We start from the raw sequence: 14,228 nt of genomic DNA on the forward strand, positions 1-14,228 counted from the left end.
GGCCCCTCCTATAGGGGGTCCGATGCACCATTCCGATAATTATAGAGCAGGTCCCCCATTGAACATGTCATCCGAAAGCATTCATTCCGCTATGAAATGGGTCCCCACTCTGAGTGCACACTTGGTCATGTGCATATAGCCACGTCCTATCCTGCTCTGTGATAACGAAATGAGAAGGAACCCCACATAGACATTTGTGATCCAAGTGCCTTCCATTTAAAAATTTTGCACCCACTCAGCCTGTACACTTGTCATGAGCATGAGACCTATACCTCACAATAGTCTCCTGTGACCTGTCATTACTTCCTAAGCCCCCATGTCTAGGATCTTTCAGCCCCCTCTTACAGATCCCCGGTTTCAGTCCTCATCTTCCTTGCTATATTCTCAGTATTCCCCTCCGTTATTCTCCATGCACCATATTATACTCCCACTACGTGTTTTTGCACCTTCCGTAGGTAAAGTTGCTTGTGTTTCCATTATAACAGCTTATTTTTAGCCTTAGGGTCCATTTTTACACGTGTAAAAAATGTCATTGAAGTCAATGGGAGTCTTATTTTTACACGTGTATTCTTTACACATGTATTGTGCGAAAATGAGCGTGCGTTTACTCCGTGTGCATGGACCCTAATAGGGGATGTCTATGATGTGGTTAGTTCAGGTCATTAAAGGGTTACTCCCATCTTCGAAAGTTATAGTATATCACTGGGATTTGCAGTCCTTTTATGACTGATGGGAGCGGGCTGATACCTGGGATCTTTACTAAATGTAAGAACAAAGGGGTGCTGCTGCCCTTTAGAACTCCTATGAACAGGAACAAATCCAGGCCAGAAATTCCAGTCCATGCAATGGCCAGATGTCCTGATCTGGACTCCCTGCATCCTAGTCATGTATGCTAGGAGTCCCCGTCTGACAGTAGAGCCACGAGGTGCCAGGGACCCCTAGTATCATATATCATTATGATGCAGGTTGTCCAGGACTCAATACTGAGTGAAGGCCGCGAAATCTGGCAGGTGTACTGACTGGATTCTCCAGCAATGTGCATTGGATCTTACAATTTTCCCCTGCACAGTGGCACTCACTTCAAAGGAGCCATGCTGAAGTTCTCCTGCACAGACTGGTGACTGTGGTGCTTAGGGTTGTGCTCCTTCCTCTTCAGTATCATCATCCTGGAGAATCCCTTTAACTCAGGAGTGGTGCAGGATAAGTGACACATTAAAGGGGTCCCATCACAAGGATCCTATCTATACTGCTTGTTAATGTGGATGTAAGACTTTTCCTAAATACATTGCTTCAGCAAAACTGCTTTGTTTGTCCACTATCTTACTTTATTCAATTCATTGTTGACACAGCCCTTGACGTATCTGCTCAAAAGTCAAGTGATGTATCTGCTGCTCTCAGGGGGGAGGGAGGAGGGGCTAAGTGCACGGGAGCCAGCCTGTGTTTCTAGCTATTCCTGTGTCATTTGTTATTCAATTGTGTTCATTATGGCAGAGACAGGCAGTCTCTATATGTAACACAGAATGGAGTTGCTCCTGCCTGTACTTCATAGTCCAATATTGTGCATATAGTGTTGTTTGAGGACCTTTGCGGTGGGCGGAGCTACACACTAATTTGGGGGCGAAGCTAAACAGCAGGTTGCATGTGAAACCCCGCCCACCAAATGACGCAAGAAACCAGGAAGAAAGAAGATTTTACAGCAGCGAAGACTGGTGAGTATGCGAGGTGGCAATACCCCTTTAATGTATTTCTGAACTTAGGTCAGGTTTAGCTGTCTGTAATGCAGCAATTTTAGCATCCAGGTTCTACCCACAATAGTCAATGTGGTAAATTTTGGCCATATTAAGAGGCCAGTCTTAATAAATGACCAGACCTGCACAGCAACCAAGAGATATATGAAGAAGCTGCGGCCTCCTTATAAATCTGTCCACCATTCCTGCAACTGGATGGAAAACTATGCCAGGTAACAGCTAACGTAGATTTCAATTGTAACTAATGCCAGAAAACTGGAGCGAGTTATAATAAAATGTCAGCCCGAAGTAAAAATGTCTCAGGCCGTACCGATTTTGCTAGAAGAGTCTTCCCTGAAGAAACAAAGTCAGAAAATGGTACTGGAGCAAATTCATCATTCCCTGTAAGCTAGATGATGTTGAGGTGTATGCTTGGCACAAGGCCCTTTATTGTATGCATGTGGGTGTGGATGGGGACGGCCTGAGAAATCTTTACTACGGGCTGAAAAAAACATCTGTGAAAATGGAGTGTATTTCACTTCTTACTGTTTCTGGGATCTATGACGCCTAATAGAAATCTGCATCTTTGAAAAAAACATATGTTGAGTTTTTCAGTCCGAAATTGTAGCAGATACCCACAAAGTCAATCTGCAAAGAATACCCAAGTGACAGCTATGCGCACCCACGTCCCGCTTGGACGACACACTCAGTCATGTGCATATACAGTAGTGCTAAAAAGTTTATAAAGCCCGGCAGATACTTTAGCGTATTTTTTGCCTTTTTTTCCAGAGAATATGAATGATAACATAACTTTTTCCCCACTCATGGTTAGTGGTTGGGTGAAGCCATTTATTGTCAAACTTCTGTGTTTTCTCTTTTTAAATCATTGAACAACCAAAAATATCAAAATGACCCTGTTCAAAAGTTCACAGACCCCAGTTCTTAATACCGTATATTGCCCCTCTAACATCAATGACAGCTTGAAGCCTTTTGTGGTAGTTGTGGATGAGACTCTTTATTTTCTCAGATGGTAAAGCTGCCCATTCTTCTTGTCCCTGTAAATTCTTGGGCTGTCTTACATGTCCTGCTAGAGATCTCCCCAGAGTGGTTCAATGATATTGAGGTCAGGAGACTGAGATGGCCACTCCAGAACCTTCACTTTCTTCTGCAGTAGCCAATGACAGGTTGACTTGGCCTTGTGTTTTGGATCATTGTCATGTTGGAACGTCCCATGTGCAGCTTCTTGGCTGATGAGTGCATATTTGCAGTCTCCAGTATTTGCTGATAACACGCTGCATTCATCTTTCCTTCAACTTTGATCAAGTTTCCTGTGCCTTTGAAGCTCACACATCCCCACAACATCAGTGATCCACCTCCGGGCTTTACAGTAGGAATGGTGTTCCTTTCATCATAGGCCTTGTTGAGACCTCTCCAAATGTAACATTTTATGGTTGTGGCCAAAAAGTTTGATTTTTGTCTCATCACTCCAAATGACCTTGTTCCAGGAGTTATGAGGCTTGTCTCTGTGCTGTTTGGTGAGATTCTTTGTGGCATTTGCCCAGTAGTGTTTTGTTTTTTGTTTTTTTTTGGCAACTCGACCATGCAGCCCCTTTTTCTTCAAGTGCCTCCTTATTGTACATCTTGAAACAGCCACACCGATAGTTTTCAGAGAGTCCTGTATTTCAGCTGGTGTTATGTGTAGGTTTTTCATTGCATCTCGAACAATTTTCTGGGCAGCTGTGGCTGAAATTTTGGTTGGATTACCTGACCGTGGTTTGGTTTTTACAGAGCTGCTGAGTTTCCATTTGTTAATCACAGTTTGCACACTGCTGACCGGCATTAGCAATTCCTTTTCCCAGAGATCAGTGGACAGCTGTGTCAACTTCTGGGCATGTTATCAGGCCAAAATCACCGGGGTATGGGAACTTTTGAACAGGGTCCTTATGATTTAAAAAGAGAAAACACGGAAGTTTGACAATAAATGGCTTCACCCAACCACTAACCATGAGTGGAGAAAAAGATTTTGTGTTATCATTCATATTCTCTGAAAAAAGGCCAAAAAAACCCAAAAAATCTTCCAGGGTATGTAAACTTTTTAGCATAACTGTAACTGTCACTTGGGTATTCTTTGCAGATTGACTTTGTGGGTATCCGTCACAATTTCGGACTGAAAAACTCAACATATCAATTTTTTTCAGAGATGCAGACTTCTATTCGGCACCATAGATCCCAGAAACATTAAGAAGTGGAAAACACTCCATTTTCACATGAAATTTTTAGTCAGCCCGAAGTAAAGATGTCTCAGGCCATCCCGATCAACACGCATATGTACAAAATAAAGGACCTTGTGCCAAACATGCGCCTCAATATCATCTGGTTTAGAGGAAATGATGAATTTGCTCCAGTGTATCTAAGCCTGTCATGTGTGATACTGTCCCCTAAGGTCACATGGTAGTACAGCTCCATTTTATGACTTTGTTTCTTCAGGGAAGACTCTTCTAGCGAAATATAGAAGACAAGAGGAGGACATTCGGAAGGTTCAGCCAAACTCCCACACCTTACAAGTCGGGGCTCCATAAGGTGAGAGTATATTTTTAAATGAACACTCTTGGCACAACCATACCTCCCAACCGTCCCGATTTCCGCGGGACAGTCACGATTTGGGTGACATGTCCCGCGGTCCCGGTTGGAGGGAGGGATGTCCCGATTTCAACTCAGATCTGCGTCCAGAGGACACAGATCTGAGTTGAACACATATGCGGCTGAAGCAAGGAGCTGTCACAAGTCAGCTCCTCGCTTCGCCGCTGTGCGCCTCTCTCCCTGACACATGCGGCTGAAGGAAGGAGCTGACACAGGTCAGCTCCTCGCTTCGCCGCTGCGTGTCTCTCTCGCTGACACATATGCGGTTGAAGCGAGGAGCTGACCTGTGTCAGCTCCTCGCTTCGCTGCCGCTGCTACTGGCTTGTAGACGCGATGTGACACATCGATGTGTCACATCGATGTGTCACATCGCGTCTAAAAGCCAGGAGCTGGCGGCAGCGGCGAAGCGAGGAGCTGACACAGGTCAGCTCCTCGCTTCAGCCGCATATGTGTCAGCGAGAGAGACACGCAGCGGCGAAGCGAGGAGCTGACCTGTGTCAGCTCCTTCCTTCAGTCGCATGTGTCAGCGAGAGAGGCACGCAGAGAGCGGCGAGGGAGCGGAGGAGAAGGTAAGTTTAATGTGGAGGTGGAACGTGAATCTGGAGGTAGATGAAGGAGAGGACGGCATGACACTGGGGGCAGAGATGGGGGACATGAATCTGGGGGCAGAGATGGAGGGGGGGACATGAATCTGGGGGCAGAGATGGAGGGACTGGAATCTGGGGGCAGAGATGGAGAGGACATGAATCTGGCGGCAGAGATGTGGAGACATGAATCTGGGGCAGAGATGGAGGACATGAATCTGGGGGCAGAGATGGGGGACATGAATCTGGGGGTAGAGATGGGGGACATGAATCTGGGGAAGAGATGGGGGACATGAATGTGGGGGCAGAGATGGAGGGGGGACATGAAACTGGGGGCAGAGATGGGGGACATGAATCTGAGGGCAGAGATGGGGGGGACATGAATCTGGGGGCAGAGATGGGGGACATGAATCTGGGGGCAGAGATGGGGGACATGAATCTGGGGGCAGATGAAGGGTGTATATGAAACTGGGGGAGAGATAGAGGGGGACATATGATTTACGGGTGACTGTAGGAGGATTATATTGTGTGCGGGCACATGAAAAATTAACGAGTGGGCGGAGTCAACACAAAAGTGGGTGGGGCTAAATTTGCCGCGACGCGTTGCGCGCACCGCACATTTTGTCCCTCTTTCAGTTCTTCAAAAGTTGGGAGGTATGCACAACTGATACCATGTTGGTGCTCATTCACACAACAGTGTTCATCGGCCACGTGTTAACCAATATATTACTGGCCATCACGCTGCCCCATTGACTTTAATGGATCAATTTACACAACTGTTCATAACAGTCTGTGTGCACGATCCAAGAAAAAAAAAATTGCTATTTCCCGGATAGCTCAATAGACTCATCTCTAAGAAGGATCCATAAAATGTTTTTAAAATGTACCTAATAAAAAGGATTTGATTTTAAGAAGATATATCAATTGGTGAGTGCCCTTCCTTTACTCTCTTCTAAGAACATAAAATGGGATCACCCTAACATGTGCACTTGGCCATGAAAAAAGTCCCTTTATTTCATGACCAAGTTCAGGACTCTGTTATGTAAAGCCTATGCTGAGGACAGGGCCTGGTGTCTTATACTTGCCAGCTCTCCCTGCAAAAAAAAAACAGGTAACCTACTGGAGGAATGGACAGGTCATGAAAAAGTGGCATGACCAGCAGATTTTGTGTTCTCATACAGGTGAGGCTCCCCCAAAATTGGGCCTGGCCACATTCTCTTAGCATACTACACGTCAGTTCTGCAACATACAAGCATTGAACAGTTGCCACGTACACACGTGGACAAAATTGTTGGTACCCCTCGTTTAATGAAAGAAAAGCCCACAATGGTGAGAGGAATAACTTGAATCTGATAAAAGTAATCATACATAAAAATTCTACGGAAATGCTTTTCAACCATGCTGCAGCAGAATTTAAAAAAAAAAATAAAACTCATGAAACAGGCATGGACAGAAATGATGGTACCCCTTGGGAAACATGGTGGCTCAGTGGTTAGCAGAGTCCTGGGTTCAAATCCTGCCAAGGACAACATCTGCAAGGAGTTTGTATGTGCTCCCCGTGGATTTACTCCCGTACTCCAAAGACATAGGGAAAAATGTACATTGTGAGCCCTATATAGGGCTTACAATCTACATTAATATATATATATATATATATATATATATATATATATATATATATATATATTTATACCCCTGAAAATAATGTGACCAAAGGGACATGTTAAAGAAGACCTTTCATCAGATCGGGCACATGCAGTTTTATATACTGCTGTAAAGCTGACAGTGCGCTGAATTCAGCGCACTGTCGGCTTTCCTGATCTGTGCCCGGTGTAAAGCGCTATTGGTCCTGGTACTGTAGGGCTTTACAGTCAGAAGGGCGTTTCTGACAGTTAGCCAGGGACGCCCTTCTGCCCAGCAGCACCTATCGCGCTATGCTGTGGAGCGGGGAGGAACGCCCCCTCCCCTCCTGTTAATACTCGTCTATGGATGAGCTGTGTGAGCAGAGGGAGGGGGCGTTCCGTCAGCTTTCCAACAGTATATAGAACTTCCTGTGCCCAATCTGATGAAAGGTCCTCTTTAAATCAAGGAGTGTCCACAAATTAGCATCACAGGTCCCTACAATCTTGTAATCAGTCAGTGGCCTGTATATAGGGCTATAGATATTCAGTGTGCTGTTTGGTGACATGGTGTGTACTACACTCAACATAGACCAGCGGAAACTAAGGAAAGAGTTGTCTTAGGAGCTTAGAAAGAAAACTATAGACAAGCATGTTAAAGGTAAAGGCTATAAGACCATCGCCAAGCAGCTTGATGTTCCTGTGACTACAGCTGCACATATTATTCAGAAATTTAAGATCCATGAGACTGGAGCCAACCTCCCTGGACATGGCCACAGGATGACAAATTAAAGAGATGGATAAGCTAAGGGTATGTTCACACATCAGTATGCCATCCGTTCGTTTGTATTCCGTTTGACACTTTAAAACGGACTGATACACATACTGAATGCAAACTGACACCTTTTTATGCTGAAAGCAAACGTTCTCTGTCCCCTAGTGGAGAGATAAGGGGATTAAAAGTAGCAATTGTAAACAGAGTAAAGATAAGGAGATATAATAAATGTCCTTATCTCCTTCTTATCTTTACTTTGTTTACAATTGCTACTTTTAATCCCCTTATCTCTCTCCTTATCCGGTTTTTGGGTTGCTTATTTTTGCAGCTGTTTTGGCAAAAACAGCGACTGAAACCGCTAGCGTTTTTTTATCATGTACTTTTTTTGTAGTGCAAAAAAAAAAGCTTAAAAAAAAACAGTGACCGAAAAAGCGTCAAAAACAGCGTCCAATGCAAAAAACAGTGTCCAAAAAAAGCGACGCTGAAAAATCAGTGACAAAATCAGTTAGGCTTTTTCAGTTCACACGTGAAAAAAGCCTAGCTGATTTTGTCATTGATTTCTCAGTGTCGCTTTTTTTGGACACTGTTTTTTGCATTGGACGCTGTTTTTGACACTGTTTTTGACGCTTTTTCGGTCACTGTTTTTTTGAAGCTTTTTTTTTTTTGCACTACAAAAAAGTACATGATAAAAAAAAGCTAGCGGTTTCAGTCGCTGTTTTTGCCAAAACAGCTGCAAAAATAAGCAACCCAAAAACCGCTAGCGGTTTTTTCAGTGCCCCATAGACTCCAATTCATTTTTTCAGGCGTTAAACGCCTGAAGAAAGGTCATGTCGCTTCTTTTTCTGCTAGCAAAAAAAGCTAGCAATAAAAAAAGCTAGCAGAAAAAAAAAAAGCTAGCAATTCACATAGGGCTACATTTTATGGAGGCTGATTTGGCCGCGAAATCAGCTGTCAAAATCAGCGGCCATGTCCCCGTGTGAACTAGCCCAATGGCCTATATATGAGACAGAACCTCCATCAGAGCAGTGCACTCTACCTCATTGTCCCCTGATGAACCTTTTTAGGCGGGGAAAACGCATTGGGATATTTTTTGCACTTTTATTAGTGTCATTTGTAATTTCCCCTTAGGGTCTCCCCCTATTCTACTTTGAATTTGGTTTTAGTGACATTCTTATTTTTAAGTGTTCCATTATATGAGGGGCAGACTCTCTATTGGTTACTGATGATGTATCTAAATTTACTTGTTTAGTTCCCTCTCATGACGGAGGTTGTTTTACATCAGCAACCCAACCCCTTTGTTGGTGGATATCTCACATGCAATTGATTTTTTTTATTTGTCCTGATTCTAACATTGTGTGGAGCCTCTAACAAACTTTATATCTGTGAGGCGTCCTCAAGGGTGTTTTGCTGCATTGGTGCATCTGGCACAGGGTGTCTTGCATCTGTGCAGGGTACAATGAAATCTCAAGAATATCAAGGGATTCTAGAGAGAAAGAAAGATTATGAATGATGATCTGTTTTCCCTTAGTCCAAACAGCAGCACAACTGGGGTATTCCTGCCCCTAATAAGCTGTTAGGACAGGTGGAATTTTTAATTACCTAACAGCTTTTGACCCCTATAAGAGGCCGGAAGACATGCTCCTCCCTTGTGTTAGTAACAAGTATGATATACAGAGAGCAATTTATGCCAAGAGCTACACACACATACACAAAATCTGTACAACAGTACCTCCTAGGGAGGGAGCCTTGTGCTGCTGTTTGGGCTAAGGGAAAACAGATTATCATTCATAATCTTTCTTTCCCCCTACGCCCAACAGCAGCATAACTGGGGATTTAGCAAGTATTGTTTCCCCTAGGGCGGGTCCTCCTGGCAGGCTGATGCCAAGACGGAGTGCCCAAATGATGTAGCATCGACCGTACGCCAGTCCAATCTGTAGTGTTTGGCAAAAGTCAGCTGTGAGCTCCATGAGGCTGCAGCACATATCTGGTCTAGAGAGAGGAACCGTGTCTCTGCCCATGATGTCGCCACTGCTCGGGTGGCATGGGCTCGTAAGAAATCTGGAACAGGAAGATTCTGGGCCCGAAGGGAACAGCTGATAGCTTCTCTGATCTATCTCGACAGGGTTACCTTTGATGCTTTAGCGCCTCTATTGTGGCCAAATACATTAACCAGAAGATTCTCTGATCTTCGGAATGGTGCTGTACGGTCTAGGTAAATACGTAGTGCTCTTACCAGATCCAGTGCGTGTAGCTTCTCCTCCTGCTCCATAGCAGGAGAGGGAAAGAACCCCGGTAGGGTGATCACTTGATTGGTGTTCTGAAGTGTTGGTACCTTTGGCAAAAATCCCGGAACGAACCTTAGCTGTACCCTGTCAGGGAAGAAGGTTATGAAAGGTTCGGAGGCCGCTAGGGCCTGCAATTCGCCAACCCTCTTGGCGGAGGTTATTGCCAGCAGGAAAGTCACCTTAAATGACAGGTACTTCCAGTCCACTTCAGATAATGGTTCGAAGGGGGGCGCATATAGCCCTTGTAGAACCGCGGCCAGGTCCCACCTGGGGACAGGGGGCCGTACCTGGGGGCGGAGCCTGGCAGCCCCCCTAAGGAACTGTTTGACAAGAGGATCTTGTGATAACCGTGTCTCCAGGAGAGCAGATAGAGCTGACACTTGAACCTTGAGGGTGGCAGGTGCTAGTCCTCTCTCCAGGCCGTTCTGTAAGAACTCTAGGACTGCATCTGTGTCTGGATTGCGGTGGCTGCCTGTACACCAATCTCGGAATATCCGGCCGATCCTTTGGTAGCTCTGATTGGTTGCCTCTGCTCTTGAATGGGCTAAGGTACTTAGCACTCCCTGGGACAATGCTCTGTCTGTGCGTATGGCGCCGTTAACCTCCAGGCAGTGAGGTTGAATTTGTCTAGGCCCAGGCACGGCCGACTGTTCAGTGACACCAGGTTCCTGACTGGTGGAAGCCTCCAGTAGTTCCCCGACTCATAAGGATAAGGTCGGTGAACCATGCCCTTTTTGGCCAGAACGGCATGATCACTATTGCCGAAGTCTGGTCCTGCTTGAGTTTCGCCAATACCTTTGGGATCATCAGGATGGGAGGGAACACGTATGCCAGTTTGAACCTCCATGGTATTGACAGGGCATCCACAGCCAAAGGGTTGTCTTCCCGGTACAGGGAGCAAAACCTTTCTACTTTGGCATTGTGTTGGGTGGCCATCAGATCCACCTCGGGGAGACCCCACCTCCTGGTCAGGTAGTGGAAGATGTCCTGATTCAAGGAACATTCGCCTGCGGTCGGGCGGCCTCTGCTGAGTTGATCCGCTAGGATGTTCAGGCGGCCCTGGATATGTACCGCGGCCAGCTGGGAGAGCTTCCGTTCTGCCCAGGAGAAGATCAGGTTGGTGACTTGCAGGAGTGAGGGGGACCTGGTTCCTCCCTGCTTGTTGATATAGTGGACTGTCGTCAGATTGTCTGATCTTACTTTGACCGCTTTCCCTCGTAGAAGTGGTGCAAATGACAGAAGGGCTCGATGAACTGCGGTAAGCTCGCACCAGTTGGATGAGTGCGTCCTCTCCTGCTGATTCCATGTACCTTGAACCGGGATCCCCCCAGATGAGCTCCCCAGCCTGTGAGGGAGGCATCTGTAGTCAACAGGGTCCAGGCGGGCTGGACCGAGGACTTCCCATCTCGCAGATGGGTCCACCAGGGCAAGGTTTGCCGGGTGCTGATGGTTAAATGGATTGGGCTTCTGTAAACCTGAAGGACTGTGATTCCAGACTCTCAAGATCTCGTTCTGTAGAGGGCGCATATGCCATAGGGCCCAAGGAACTGCATCTAGAGTAGCGGACATCAATCCAAGGACCTTCATAGCCGTCCTGATGGTGACCTTCCGTGTAGAAGACAAATGATGTGCTGCCCGAGCAATTTTCCTTTTGCGAGGAGAGGGTAGAGAGACCGTCATGTTGAGAGAGTCTAGAATAAGTCCCAGGAACTGAACTCGTGTTGATGGCACCATTACTGACTTCTGCCAGTTTACCAGCCACCCCAGCTTGTCTAGTAGAGCTACGATGGTCTGCACCTGCGTGGTAAGAACCTCATTTGGATGAGCCTTGAGAAGCCAGTCGTCCAGGTACGGGACTATGAATATGCCTTGAAGGCGCAGGGCGGCAGCGACCGGAGCTATGACCTTTGTGAAGGTGTGGGGGGCGGAGGATATGCCGAACGGGAGGGCTGCGAACTGGAAGTGCGCCTCTTTCCCTTCTATGTATACGGCAATCCTTAGGAACTTTTGGTGTGCTGGAAAGATGGGTACATGGAGTTAGGCATCCTTCAGGTCCAGAGTGACGAAGTGATCTCCAGGGCGCATGAAAGGTAGCACTGACCTGATGGTCTCCATGCGAAACCGCAGCCTGCGGATAAAGCGATTCAGATAACTGAGATTGAAGATCATACGCCACTCGCCTGATAACTTGGGGACCAAGAAGACTGGAGAATAGATGCCTGTGCCTTGATCTGCGCGAGGAACCACCTCCAGTGCGGCTTTGTCCACGTACTCCTGAAACAATTTCTCCAGATGAAGTTGTTTGGGGCCCTGAAGAGGGCGGGTTCTTACCATCTTCTCTGGCGGCTGGGCAACAAAATTAATTTTATAGCCTTCCTGGATCGTCTGGATGACCCAGGGGTCCTGAATATTCTGGCGCCAGGCATCCACATAGTGGGAAAGACGGCCGCCCACCCCGGGGGCGAGGAGATGGGAGGTAGGGTGGAAGGATTAGAAGGAGGTGCCCTTACGTTTACGAGAGGAGCCCCGACCTCTACCTCTGCCGGATCGTCGCTGGCCTCTAGTTCCTCTTCTGGAGGTGCCTCTTCCTCGAAAGGAGGGACTCCGACCTTCAAGGGGCTGTGGCAAATTCTTGCCTTTGGAGTCGGCCAGAGATTCCATAATCCGGTCGAGCTCCCTCCCGAACAGCCATTCCGGCTCAAAGGGGAGACCACACAGGCTATTCTTGGAGGTGAGGTCAGCCTTCCAGGGCTTCAGCCACAAGGGCCGGCGAGCAGCAGTAGCCAGTGCCATAGATCTGGCGGCCAGACGGGTCTGAAAATGGGTCGCCTCCGTCAGATGATCCACCAGCAGAGAAATGTCCGACATTGTTGCCAGGAGGTCATCTCGATCCACTCCAGAATCTATGTCTATGCAAGTGACGAGAGCTCTGCCCGCAGACCAGTGGCCACCTCGTTCGCAACCATGCCCAGGGAGGCCTGGGCCGAGGAGGCCGAATAGAATCGTCTCAGTGATCCTTCCACCCGACAATCCATTGGATCCTTGAGACTCGACCCGTCCTCTGTCGGGAGGACAGTGCGTCTTGACAGCTTCGCCACAGCGACATCAACCTTCGGCGGAGGACCTTTAGCTGACCCTCAGGGACCGGGAATAAGGTCTTAAATCGCTTGGATGGCGCAAAGGGTTTTTCCGGGTGCCTCCATTCGCTCTCCATCAGGCGAAGCATTTCCGAGGACGGTCTGAAGGTACGAGACCTTCGACTTGGGCCTTCACCACCTTCCCGGTCTCTGATCCTAAGTGTCTTGAACACCCTGGACATCTTCTCTAAGGGGAAGATCTCCTTTTCCTCCTCAGAAGTGGATGATGACTCCACGTCCCTAAGGCGCAGGTTCTCCAGGGGCGGAAGGGACAACTCGCAGTCCAGCCGTGGTCTTTTGGCTGAAGACTCCATCCTTTTCATGGAGTCCTGGACGAAGCCCTTCACCCAGGATACCATCTCCCGCATGGGGGTTGCCTCAGAAGGGGGGGCTCTACATCCTGGACAAAAACGAAACTGGGAGTCGTCAGGCAGTGGGACTCTGCAGGTAGCGCATGAAAGATGTTTCCTCTTTGCCACGGCCTTCCTCCGAGGAGGAACAGTAGAGGAGGAAGAAGAAGACATTCTGAGAAGGAACAAAGAAAAAGAATACTAACAACCTTTGCCCTCCCATAGTGGGAACCGCTACCACCCCTTCCCCCTGGCCGCCTCCCCCAAACCTGAATCAACGGAGCTGCTTTCTAGGACAAATTGACCAAGGAGCTTCTCTAGTTGAGGTGCCAGTAACCAGAGCAACAGGCACTGAAAGATGGTTTTGGAGGGGATATATAGGCCAGGGAGCGGGACTAAAAAAGGGCACGCCCCTTCCTTCTTTAGGGCAATCTTTTTGGGGGGCAAAGGCAAAAACTCACAGAGGGGGGGCCCCTCAATACTGACAGGATCCCCAGAAACTGAAGGGGGCCCCCCCCCTCAGGAACCCCGGCATCCGCTCGTCTCCAGGGGGTTTCGTTCGCCCGCCGCGCGAACCGCATACCACGCATGCGCGGCGGACGAGTAGGGCGGTGGACCTGGGGAACCAAAAAACGGTTCCCAGGAGAAAGGGTCCTAGCTGCGCAGGGAAGCCCGGCACCGGTGCGGCAGCACTCCAGGCGCACGCATGAGCCGGCGTGCTCCCCCGGCGGGGGAGGAAGCAGCAGAGGCTCAGAAGAGCAAAAAGAAAGGAAAAATATAGCAAAGTCTTCCGCTTGTCAGGTAAGAAGGAGGGGGGAGAGAGAGTAGCAGACCCCTATGAGAGGTCAGAACCCCTGCTCCCCCTACCACAACACAAGGGAGGAGCATGTCTTCCGGCCTCTTATAGGGGTCAAAAGCTGTTAGGTAATTAAAGATTCCACCTGTCCTAACAGCTCATTAGGGGCAGGAATACCCCAGTTGTGCTGCTGTTGGGCGTAGGGGGAAAGGTGCTGCCCAGTGTCACAAAGCTTGGTCTCAGGCGCAGGTCATGGGCCTTGCAACAGGATAATGACCCAAAACACACAGCTAAAAACACCCAAGAATGGCTAAG

The sequence above is a fragment of the Leptodactylus fuscus genome, chromosome 11 (assembly GCF_031893055.1).
Source record: "Leptodactylus fuscus isolate aLepFus1 chromosome 11, aLepFus1.hap2, whole genome shotgun sequence".
Lineage (NCBI taxonomy): Eukaryota > Metazoa > Chordata > Amphibia > Anura > Leptodactylidae > Leptodactylus > Leptodactylus fuscus.